Source organism: Lissotriton vulgaris, chromosome 6 (assembly GCF_964263255.1).
Source record: "Lissotriton vulgaris chromosome 6, aLisVul1.2, whole genome shotgun sequence".
Taxonomy (NCBI): Eukaryota; Metazoa; Chordata; class Amphibia; order Caudata; family Salamandridae; genus Lissotriton; species Lissotriton vulgaris.
In genome coordinates, this window is record NC_141694.1 from 1,333,907,002 (window position 1) to 1,333,919,896 (window position 12,895).

Consider the following 12,895-nt stretch of genomic DNA (forward strand, 5'->3'; position numbering starts at 1 on the left):
AATTATATGATGCCCGGCTAATGAACATATATTGACATAACTACTCTGGTAGTTTACTGGGACCATTTCTCAGTCCACTCACTCAAGCCGTCATGCACCCCTTCAATGTAAAACTAATACCATTCCAAAATGGTCAGAGAATTAGAACCACATAATATGTAGGACAGCTCAAGATTCTCTAGGGATATCAAATTGTGAGAAAATAATCTTTCTTTGAAAGCAGGTAATAAAACTAATTTCGGAAACCCAAATCAACACACTTTATAGATGTAATGGCTCGCCAATCTGCATGAAGTACAACCAGACAGGAAAAAAATAGATTTACCTCCATCAATGCCCACTGAGGTTAAAAAATTAAATATGAGTTTAGTTAGGCCCAGCGAGGTATTAGAAATGGCAGATGTCAATATCTGCATTGCTAGTGTTCTGTTTCTTTTTTTTGTCCGAAAAGAACCCGGGTATAGAACCATCTAGTTGCTTATAAAAATATTCTGGTACATAAATTGTGAGGAACAAATTTGAGAAGAGTAAACATTTTGATTAAATTTACTCACTCAACTAGTGAAAAAGGCAGATGTTTCAACTATTTCAGTCGCTTGACACAGTCAACTAGTTCCTTCTCATAGTTAATTTTAAAAACTCTTGTAGTTGTGGGTTCAAATGAGATACCCAGATGTTTTGGACCCCCGCCTGCTAGCTATACATGACTCATCAATTTTGAGCCCATACCCAGAGAGCTCTCAAAAGTCAGTTGGGAGGGCTGTGTTCTCAAGAGGGTGTGCCTAGCCTTAGAGTCAGAGCAGGATAGATAGATAGATAGATAGATAGATAGATAGATAGATAGATAGATAGATAGATAGATAGATAGATAGATAGATAGATAGATAGATAGATAGATAGATAGGAGCGGAGGGAGAAAGAGACAGAGAGGGAGAGACTTAAGAGCTACTTAGAGTTTAATACATTTTATGAGCATAATATGAGCAGCTGTGAGAGGGATTGGGTCCGAGGTCCAGGTACTATAGCTGCACACAATCAGGCCATTTGATGCACCGTCCCAAGCAGGTAGCTATATACCTTTAAGGGGAGAAACTGGAGAATAGGGAAGACAGGGTGATGAAAGACACCAAAAGCTTTCCAGATCTAGACCCCTAGCCTCCACTTGTTGAGAAGTAACTTCAGGGTTGACATATGCACTTCTGGGGTACTTTAAGTAGCTGCAGCCCAAAAACCCATCTCAACATGTGCTCCTCACCGGGCAATGGGCTTCGTAGGTGCGTTAATGTTCCACTCTTGTTTCATTTCGCACCCGCCATCTGTATCCTGCAGCTTTGTTTAATAATCCCTTTCTGATCCCTTGCTTCCCACTCTCCTAGTTCCACATACCTTACATTAAAAACCTACATTATTGCTCTGGGCCTTGGCTCCTGTCTGCTGTGTTTTCCTTTTGCAGCTGCTGTCAGTATCCCATGATCCTGTTGTACTGGAAAGTCTCTTGCTTTATTCAGAGACTGGGAAATAGCCTTTCAATTTCATTAATAATGCTTCCTCTAAATGTTGGTACCTTAGTAATTTGTTATAGCACATTTACCTAGATGACTTTTCTTTCCTTGAAGGGAAGTTCTGTACTGCATGAAAGAGATGCTTGTGACCATACTAGTACCAGAGAACACTATTTGTCTCTCTCCATCCCCTAACCCCCATTGTCCCCTCGCTGCTTCTTCCAGTAGCAGTTCAGTCTCCTGCCAGGTTTAGGAGTCTTGGAGGATGTAAATAAACTCATTAGGTTCACTGACTTTCATCTTGAAATCTGGCCATAACTTAACTTGTGATTTGGGGTTGATGGAACAGAATTGCCATAAGGCAATATATCAGATGAACCTTTACCTCTTAAAATTGTTATACAAATGAAAAGATCAGATTCTCAGCAGCGGCCGGTGCAGGGAAGCACGGTGAGGCGAGGCAGCGGGTATGTCGACAGATGATGGAATACAATTTATTTACTTATTTGATTTGCCCTATTCCTTTGTCTGTTGACATCCCACCCGCTCCGCCCCACTGCCCCACCGCGCTTACTTGCACTGGCCACTGCAGAGTCTATATCATTAATCCTCCTACGTTTCCCCTATGTTAGGTACTAACTGGTGCAGATGTCATAATCCTACAACTGATTGGAGAGAGTTAAAGATCACCTCTGTTCTGATTAGTCTGCAAGACCCAACTTCCTCTGCACACCAAGGTACAGCCCAGTGTTGAAGAAAGTGAGGAAACCAACAGATGCTGTAGTTACCACCAATATATGAAAATGCTGCATATGTATTTAATAAAAACAGATCTGACACTATACCATCACATTGAGAATTTGACTTTGTTGTAGACTTCCTGAGGAAAGGAGTCTTGACTGTTGAATGTATCCCCATAAAGTATAGAAAGATGAGGTGCTAAAATAATATTTTTAAGAAAACCTGGAGATTGGTTTTATTAGCCACTGCACCTTCTTTAGCAGGAACATTGATTTTCTTCATTCGAATGCTAAATGGTAATTTCCCTCACTGTATTGAATACAGAGAATTGAACAACATCACCAACCATAATCAATACACTCCCCCCTTCATATCAGTGTTACTAGATCAGATAAAAACTGCCACCATTGTTTTCAAAGAGGAAAAGGCTACAACAATATGGGAGTCAGAGAGGGGGATGAGTGGAAGACTGTTGTTTGCACGAGGGTTTTCAAATATGCATGCAAGGTATTAGCATTGATAAATCCAAGGTTCAAGCAGTTCAAGCATGTCCCTGCCCCTCTTCTGTGAAGGAGCTTAATGTTTCATCAGATTTACCAACTTCTACCTCCGTTTCTTCCAGAGTGTTTGTACCAACATCCTACCTATCACCAGGTTAATCAATAAAGTTGAACCTTCTCAATGGGGAGAGGATGAAGAAGCAATTGAGATACTAAAGAAAACGTTCACTTCAGCACCAATCCTCCACCATCCCAACAGTAAACTTCCTTTACAATTGAGACCGATGCTTCATGCTTTGTGATGGGAGCTCTACGGTCTCAAAGTAATCCAGAGACTGAGAAACTGCATACAGTGACGGTATGGACAGATAACAAAGGCCTCCTGTATTTGAAGTCCATGAAATGTGTGATTGCTCGTCAGGTGGACAAGGCCCACTATGTGGACTATCTTCTCCCTTTTTCAATATGAGCTTAACTATCCACAAGGACATTGGCATGGAAAAGATAAAGACTTGTTTTATAACTCAATCTCCATCTCCTCCTAACACCCTGTCTGTTACTGGCAGCTCAATACCATGCATCATCTTTGTGATCCAAGGTCCACAAGCACAACAAGAAACATGATTGATTTGTACTTGGGGAGAAGACTGTGCAATGAGGATTCTCATTGCGGAGATTCTGGCTTGAGAGCAGAGACTCCCCCACGACTGGAGGGCCTCCACCATGAGTTAAGAGGCCCTTTGTGAATCAGTGCCTGAATGCTCTTTGAGATTGGTGGTAAATCTCTAGCAGATACTCTCAATTCTATAGAGTCTGATTAGTCCTGTTCCGTCTGTAATATAATAATTCTTTGTCCTTTTGTCGGCTTGGTAGCATTTTTATTTGAATAGCTCTTCATTATGTTCCTGATTTTCCTACAGTGTTTCTACTGGTTGGTTAGAACTAACCACTGCGGGGTGTAAATACCATATGGGTGACAGGATGAAAAAAATGGTGATGAAGATTCTATTGCCTTTTGGCTAAAGCACATCATAATACACCAGTTAAAGATCCTCAGTCTTAGCAACCTTTCCCCTGTGTCGACTCACTGAGGACCCTACACCTCATTGCAGCCTTCAAAGTCACCTGTGGTGGTAACAAAAGTTACCTTGTACAACCCAGTGTTATCCAACAGTATCCAGACTGGATGCCACACCAAGGTCACCACCTGACCGTAGACAAGCTTATGACACCCCCTACCCCACTTCTGACCTATGCATTCTCACTTCTCCCCCTGGACTCACCAGCAGCTTCTGCAGCTAGTAGTTCTCTGGTTGAGAGTTGATCTACACGGGTTGATCTACACCAAGAGCTGCGCACGCCAGAGGCAAGGGATGCAAGGGTTATCTGAGTTGATTTTCAGTCGAACGCTGGCTGCGGCAGAATGAGCAACTCAGCACCAGTCACTTGCACTTGTCAGCACTCCTAGCTCCCCTGACAAAGGCTCACTTTCCTCTCCGCAACTGTGTTCTGTGTCTGGAAGCATTCAGTGATCAGCAGCCTCCCCCACCGTGTCTGCCTGAAAGGGCGTGGGCATTGGTCAGAGTTCCGTGTCACAGTTTGTGGGTATTCTCAAATACTCTCTAACCTCTTTCCACCTTAGCAATCCATCAGAAATGTACTTCTGCCTTAGACAACAGGCAATCATTTTCAATGGTAGGAATGGAGAGTAAAAACGACCAAAATTAGGGAGGGGCAATTATTAAAATGTTATCTAGCATTTCTTTGATTGCTATTTATTTGAACTCTTATAGTATTATGAGTTTATTTCAAATAGCTTTCAGCACACCAACAATCAATTGATTACACTACAGTCTGGTTACACATCATGGTACTCAGAAACAACAGTTATCTCAAGGATATATGTATTTAAATAAAGTTCATAATATATGCAATTTATAGAACATTTGGCAAAGTGATAGAGGATCCAAGTAAGAGTGAGGAAAAAAGCCAGTCATCTATGAGGAAAAAAGGTATCAATAAGTCAGGATTCATAATGGCTAATCACCTGATAGGGTATCCAGGCGCTTGCAGATCCCAAAGGCTTATTCAAACAGCCAAGTCTTGAAGGCCATTCGGAATTTCAGAACTAAGGTGATGGTCCAGAGTTGGGTGGAGAGGCCGTTCCAGGTCGTTGCTGCATTGTGGGAAAAGCAGCCTCCTCCACTTCTCTTTTGGTATATGCTGGGAGTAAGGGCAAGTGAGAGGGAGTCAGAGTGTAGTCTTCTCAATGGTTGGTGAAAGTTTAGGCAATGGTTAATGTAGGCTGATCCTTGGCTGTGTAGAGCCTTGCGTGTGTGGGTCAACAGCTTGGATTGGAATCTTTTCACTACAGGAAGCCAGTGGAGTTGCCTGAGGTGGGATGTGATGTGGGTTCTTCTGGGACAGCAGAGGATAAATCTAGCTGCAGCCTTCTGCCTGGTCTGAAGTCTCTGGAGGAGGTGTGTGGCGATTCCTACATAGCAGGCGTTGCCGTTAACCAGTCGGCTAATGATGAGGGTCGGTGTCACCCTGCGTCTCATGTGTAAGGGTAGCCACTCGAAGATCGTATATAGCAAGCACAGAGTGAGGAAGCAGAAGGAGGAGATGGCGTCGATCTGTGAATTCATGGTGAGCTTGTTGTCAATGATGATTCCGAAGTTTCTGGCGTGGTCGTAGGGAGTGGGTGCGGGTCCCAGGTCCTATGGCCACCATGAGTCATTCCATGTGTTGCTGCTGTTACCGAAGATAAGTACTTACGTCTAATTTGTGTTCAACTGCAGGGAGATGTTCTCCATTCAGTTGGTGAAGCTTGTCATGCCTCTGTGGAAGTTGGTTCTGGTGTGGTAGGGATGTTTGTGAAATTGTGAATGAGAGGACGAATTGGGTGTCATCTGCATAGAAAATGATGTTGAGACCGTCGGATCTGATGATGTTGGCCAGTGGAGTCATACATGCGTGGCAGAGGAAGGGGGCTGGCGGATGAGGCCTATTGGACACTGCAAGTGCTCTCCTTGGGTTCGAAGGTGAAAAGTGTGAGGTAAGATCCTCTGGGTTCTTCTAGTGAGGAAGGAGGTGATCCATCTGAAAGCTTGCCGTTGGATGCCGATATGGTGGAGTCTTTCAATTAGCGTGTGGTCTGATACAGTGTCGAAGGCTACCAAGAAGTGGAGGAGGAGTAGAGCTACTGTTTCTCCTAGGTCGAGGAGGGTTCGGATGTTGTTGGTGTCTGCGATCAGGGTGGTTTCAGTGCTGTGAATGCTGTGGAAGTCATATTTCGCAGGTATGATTGACCTGGTTCCGCTCCGGGTGTGTTATGAGATGCTTTTTGATGATCTTTTCCAGTACCTTTACTGGAACTAGGAGTAGGGAGATTGGCAGGTAGTGTCATAAAAGAAAATAAAGTCTGATGTTTCGGTCCTCTAATGCAATTTGTTCATAAAGACCATAATCATATGAGAAGAAACAATGTAAGGAGGTACCAGAAAGCAAATACTGGATTTGACTCCTGAGAGTGGAAAATAAAGGATCCCACCAGAAGAATCAATTTTGGTGTCAGTAGTGTTCTAATGGTATCAAACTGTCGCATTACTTTCTATTTAGAGTGCAATGTACAGGAGCATGCAGAAAGAGGAGAGTGATGAAAATCCCTGCAAGGCGCTGAATGCTAAATATGTATCATGCCAATAAGCTCAGACAGTGTGTAGAGAGACAGCTGCCAAATGTAAATTTCCTTCCTGCAGTTCTCCTGTAGTAAAAGTACTGGAGTGGGACTCTCTTTATTCAGTACAAAAAGCTTGGGTGCAGTTGCTCTTTATTACTTGACAATTATTCAAAGCCATCAATAGAGTAACCACCAGTGCAGACCTTCTCTTCATTAGGCTGGTGGAGAAAGTCTTTGGCCCTCTGTCTAAGTAGACATGATGCCACAGGAACCAGGTTAGTTGTGAAAACCTTGGCACAGAACACTGACCAAAGAGTAACACCAAATCACCAGTTTCCTTGTCCCATTCTGAAACAGAGAAAACCTATAAAGGCTTACAATAGCTGGAAACAAAGAAGTGGCATCACCAGTGTCCAGTAATGCCATGCATTTATTAAGGCAAGCAAGGAATGGCCCCTGCTTGCACCAACATATTACCTGATTGCATTTAAAAGAACTTGCTGACAAAGTGCAGGATGAAGGTGAAGCACACTCCCCTGTTCTTCTTCATCACAAAAAAGAACCAGGAGTAATACCCTGGTTCCTGTTGTGTGCATGAACAAGCTCACGTGCATCATAGGTAGCACCTCTGCTTCCACTTCTCAAAGAAGTGCTCTGGGTTTTTCTCAGCAATAAAGGCCTGTCTGTGGTGATAGTTATGTTATGTTATGTTATGTTATGTTATAACTACTTGCGTAGCGCGCAGCTGCCCCAGCTAAGGGACGTCCCGGTCCTTTAAACAGACAGGAGAGTCGGCTACCGCAGAAGTGGACTCGCGGCTATGACATAACAGAGCAGTTAACAGAAAAGGTAGGTTTTGATAGCCCTTCAAAACCTCAGAAGGTCCTTTAGGCCACGGACCTGGGGTGGTAGAGCGTTCCATAGTTTCGCTGCCAGGTAGCCGAAGGAGCCTCCTCCCATCCGCTCACGCTTTATTCGAGGGACCAACACCAGGTGCTGACCCTCTGAGCGTAAAGTTCGCTGAGGGATGTAAGGGGTCAGGAGGGGACAAAGCATAGGAGGAGAAGCAAGTTTCAAAATTTTAAATGACAGACATAGGGTTTTGAATTTGATCCTCTTATCCACGGGCAGCCAGTGAAGTTTGGTCAGGGTACTGGAGACTGAGTGGAAGCGGGGGAGTCCTATCAAGGCTCTAGCCGCCGCGTTTTGCACTCGTTGTAGTCTTCCCACCTCGGCCCGGTTGGCCCCTAAAAGTAGAAAGCTTGCATAGTCCAGTCGAGATAATATAGAAGACTGCACTATGATCTGACGGGTGGGAGGGTCAAAGAATTAAAAAATTGGCTTCAGGTTCCGAAGAATACCGAAGCACGTGGCAGCAACCTTTTTTGTGTGGTGGATGAAATTAAGTGAGAAATCTAGCCAGACTCCGAGGTTTTTTACCTCATTCTTAGGCTCAGGAGGATTCCCGAGAATTTCAGGCCACCATTTATCTCCCAAGGCAGAGACATCCTTACCTAGAAGTAAGACCTCAGTCTTGTTGGCGTTAAGCTGTAGGTAGTTAGATGTCATCCAGTTGGTGACTGCTGTTAGGCCTAGTTTAAAATTGGACGCACTCAGCCCTGAGTCATCACTCAGTAATATCCCTAGCTGAGTGTCGTCCACGTAAGAGACTATGGAGAGCTCCCACTGTTTGGTGCACAGTCCAGGGAAATCATACATTCCTGTGTTCAGTCCCATGCAGACGTTCACGCTTCCATTAAACTGGTTGAAGCTAGACCTTGAAAACTCAGATTCTCTGTTTGGTCCTGATGAGAATCGGACAAAGGTCCGGTTCGAAACGCGTCGACCTTTATTTAGGTATCCTATGTCAAATAACTTTGTACGCATTAATTTCCCTGAGTAGAAATGTATATTCAGTATTGGAATTAGGGGAAGAATTTTGAAATTATATCTATTGAATCACGCTTTGACATAGGCCCAATTTGTTTTGTGTTTCATGTTTTTGGGAGCTTGAAGGTTTGATTGTTAATATGAGGATGAGTTGAGTCAGGTTACGAAAGAGACTGTTTGAATGTTATGTATTTTATGTCAATTTCTTTGTGCACGTCTGTCTTCAAAAAATGATAGGTGTTACACAGATTTATAAAAACAATTTGTACTTTGTGTTCTTTGGAAGTTTTGAAAAAGAAATAAATGATGATGGATTAAATCCAATATATGGTTAATAATTCATTGGTTGTTAGCCATTTGCAATAGCTGTTGTTTATAGTAGAATTCAGTATTGGCGTTTTGTTTTGATTACTTAAGAGTGGAGTTGGAGCAGAGGAATTTCGTTAGAATATTATTCACGTGGGATTCTGGCCAGGGTAACAGTGAAATTGGCCTAAAATTTTCCGGTTTTGTGGGGTCTAACGTGGGGTCTAACGTGGGCTTTTTAATAATAGGGGATACCCAAGCTTGCTTCCATCTAGTGGGTATGGTGGCAGATGAAAAGGATGAATTAATGATTTCACGAAGGGGGTTGAGTATGAGCGTAGAGGCCTCTCTGAAATGGGTCGGTTTTAGAGGGTCTGTAGGAGAACCCGACTTGATGTTCCCACAAAGTCTGAGAAAATCGTCCTGATTTAGGTCAGGTATAGTCGTAAGTTTATTTGTTGGCCCGCTACTAGCGGGGTTAATCCAGGAGGGGCTGGGAAGGAACTGTAGATAGTTTGTACCTTGTCAGTAAAAAAGGAGGCCAGTGTTTCACAGTGCAGATAAGAGGCAGTTGTTGCTACAAACGCTTTTTTTGGCGCTAAGGTCTTTCAGAATTTTAAAAATAGTTTTTGAGGGGTTCTGACGAGCCTTGATCTCATTGCATAGTAGGTGGCTCTGGTCCTACAGATATTTCTATGGTAATTCTTTTGTGCAGCCAAGTATTGTGTTTTTAACAGCGGGTCATACGTTTTCCTCCATCTACGCTCAACAAGCTTACATTCCTTCCTAAGGGTGGTGAGCCTCTCATTGTACCACGGGCTGGACTCCTGAGTGCGGGCTCTAATCCAGTCAGCTGGGATCAGTGAGACTAAAGCTTGGGACAGCCAGGTACAAAAGTTCTCGTAGCCCTGCTCTGTGTCCCCCCTACTTCAGGGGGAACTTTGAGCAGGGCATAGAAATCCTCAAGACGAAGTTTTCGCCAAGGACGTTTGATTACTCGTTGGGGGTTGTTCCAGTTAGACGAGTCATGTATAGGAAGTGACATAGTCACCAACATGTGGTCGGACCAGGGAACTGGGATAGGTCCCTCAACTGAGACTTCCTCTAAATTGGAAAAGATTGGGTCCAGGAGGTGCCCTCCCTTATGCGTGGGGCTCATGACTAGCTGACGAAGTTGAAATGCTGCAAGGTCAGCTAATAGGTTGCTAATTTTGTTATCTGTAATGAGATCAAAATGAAGGTTAAGATCCTCAAAAATATTGAAGTTAGCAGTCGTTATTGCTAGTGAACATACGGTTTCTACAAGGGCTTTAGTGAAACTATTGTCCTGTCCAGGAGGTCTATATATCAGAAGGCCTGATAACGTTAGGTGGGGGTTTATTTTATAGCTAGAACGGGCACACTCGCTACTCTGAATGTCCATTTTAATGAATCGGCATAAGTATTGCGATTTAGGTATGACCGCAATGCCTCCACCCCTAGACTGTCTATTGAGAGAGTAGGAAGAGTATCCCGGAGTAGTGGCCAAATTGATGATAGCGTTCATGTCATCTTGGAGCCAAGTCTCTGTAAGGAACAGGATGTCTAGTGAGTGTTCCTTAACTAGGTCGTGTACTTCCGTATGATGTTTGGCCAATGATCTAGTATTGAGCTGTGCTATCAGCAATCGTTGTTGTAAGCTGGTACTAGCGAAAGGGGGGAGAGCAGTGGGCTTAGGGAGCGTATAGCCACAAGTACATTTAAGGGTGCCCCTTCTGTGTCGGGGAAGAGTCTTGATACACGATGTTTGTGAGTTGTTAAGGCTAAGAAGTGTGTCCCTTGTGTAGGGATATGCAGCCGGCTCGTCACAGCCAGGGTCCCTGGCGAGAGGCGACGTCCTGGCGCGGACGGGCACAGACGGGCTTGTCTTTGGCGCGTCTTCGGCGTGCAGACGGCGCACCCGCTGCACGCGTCCGCTGCGTGCCTGAATAGACATCCCTTATAAGCCAAGGGCCCGTCTGACTGGTGTGTGGTGCACTCACAATGACACAGGGTCATGACTCCTAACCAGCAAGGCTGAGTCCAAACTATTAAACAACAAAACAACTGCCAATACTGGGTATTGTTCAATTAATTTTAGAATTAACATGTATGAAAGAAACATAAAGGTGCGTTTTTTAGTTTACGTCACTAGTTAGTTTATTTATTTGAACACTAGTGGAAAAAAAAAATTATTTTATATTTTCATTAGAAACCAATGTTTGGTGTATAAACACAAAAGCAATACAATAACATATTTACAAGAAATTCATAATATACAAAAGACAATTTACCAACAGTTTTTAGACACATCCAAACTTGCACACTGGCCAAAACATTCATCCATCTACATTCATCCAAAACAAACAGTACAAATCCTAAACGTCAAATGCCAAAAAATGGACACAAATCTGTATATCAATTTCTTTGGATGTACATATATACAATATATATACATATATACAATATTCACATTTTAACAATTTTTTTCTGCTTTTAAATGAAATATTTGCACCTTGCTTAATTGGACCTGTTTAAACAAATTATTTAAATTTTTTGACAAAAACGACCACAGGACCGGTTGTGTGGTTGTTTTTGTCAAAAAATTTAAATAATTTGTTTAAACAGGTCCAATTAAGCAAGGACAATACCCAGTATTGGCAGTTGTTTTGGTGTGTGGTGCACAGCGGAAGTCAAATCACTTCCGGTGTGTTCGGCTAAACAACTTCCCTCCACAACAAACTGCAGAGGCAGCAGTGGACCGGGGAAGCGACGGTAAAGTTAAAAAGCAGCTAAGCAGCTAAGCAGCTGAGTGCACAACAAATTAAAATAAAACAGCAGTGTCAGGCAATAGCTTTGCACGCAGCGCGCGTCTCCTACTAGTAATCAGCTGGGAGAGCGGGCTGTTGCTTCTTATGCAGCAACGCCTGGGCCCCTGACTGGTGTGTGTTGCACAGCGGAAGTCAAATCACTTCCGGTGTGTTCGGCTCAACAACTTCCCTCCATGGTCTCCCTGTCTCAAGATTTTGCAGGAAATGCCCTAACTTGGTTGAGGGGGGACTGTTTGCAGCCCATTAACCCACAATACCTGATCCTGGTTGAACTAATGGTACTACAAACCTCATCTCTTTAACGGAAAGTCAATAAGCCCCGACCCCATCTTAAGCAGGCTGAGGCTCCATCTATACTACTATTATAAAGCAAGAACTTTGAACCTTTGAGGCGAGTAAACTCGGGAACCACAGCGCCAATCCACACACCCGATACATCATTGTAATCGTCAGGGTGTGCAGATGGACATAGGCTATATAAACTAAAAAATATGCGTTATTGAAAAAATTTACCTTAAAAAAAAGTAGTCCCTTCAAAGTAGCGCCGTCTGCGACCTGCGTGCTGACGTCAGGAGCGCAGGGAGGAGCGGCATCCAGGAGCGCGAGGAGGAGCTGCGGACATGGCGCGGGGAGGAGCGGTGACCAGCGGCGGACAGGCGGTGAGGACCTGCGGACAGGCGGGAGGAGCGGTGACGAGCGGTGACGAGCGGCAAGGAGCAGCGGAGCGGTGAACTGAGGAGCGCGGGGGAGGAGCGGCGGCTGAGGTAAGGCTCCAGGGGACCCATGGACAATATTGGGGCAAGCGGGGGACGGGGCAGGCGGGGGACGGAGAGGATGGGAGCCCGGGCTGCTGGACAATGTCGGGGCGGGCAGGGTCCCGGGCTGCTGGACAATGTCGGGGCGTGCGGGGGTCGGGGAAGCCTGATTGCTCCCAGACAAGGTCGGGACGGGCTGCTAGTTTTCTCTATTTTTGCAGAATCATTGACATGTCTGTCTTTGATGCAGATGCTGTCTGTCCTTATCGTTCCAATAAACTGTGAAAATGACAAGGCACTCAGACATTACATTGATAAGCACACCTGATGTGACATCAGTCTGGGACAAGTGTTTATTATCTCAATTTCAAGGCAAGACCCTCCTTCCATTCCCCTAAACTTTCCATTCCTTGTATGGAATGGTGGAAACTTGCTGAGGTTATTAATATGTGTTTTGCTTACCAGGAAGTTGCTCAGATTTAAACCTAAATGATCCAATGCCGGAAAATGTATTTTGCAAGCCGGAAGATTTATGGTCCAGTCTTTGATACTCTTCATTTAAATGCCATTTGATTACTGAACAAGGTGTGCATATGATGCAGTAGAAAATATTTTGACAATTAAATAGCAAGAGTAATTCTAGGCTAGCTTAACATGTGACAGAATTGTT

At 44.1% G+C, this 12,895-nt stretch overlaps 1 protein-coding gene across 1 annotated transcript in view; it reads right to left on the minus strand.

Annotated features, from left to right (window-relative positions):
• Window positions 1-12,895, minus strand: part of LOC147708856 (uncharacterized) — a 632,993-nt gene that overhangs the window by 80,272 nt on the left and 539,826 nt on the right. The window lies entirely within an intron of this gene.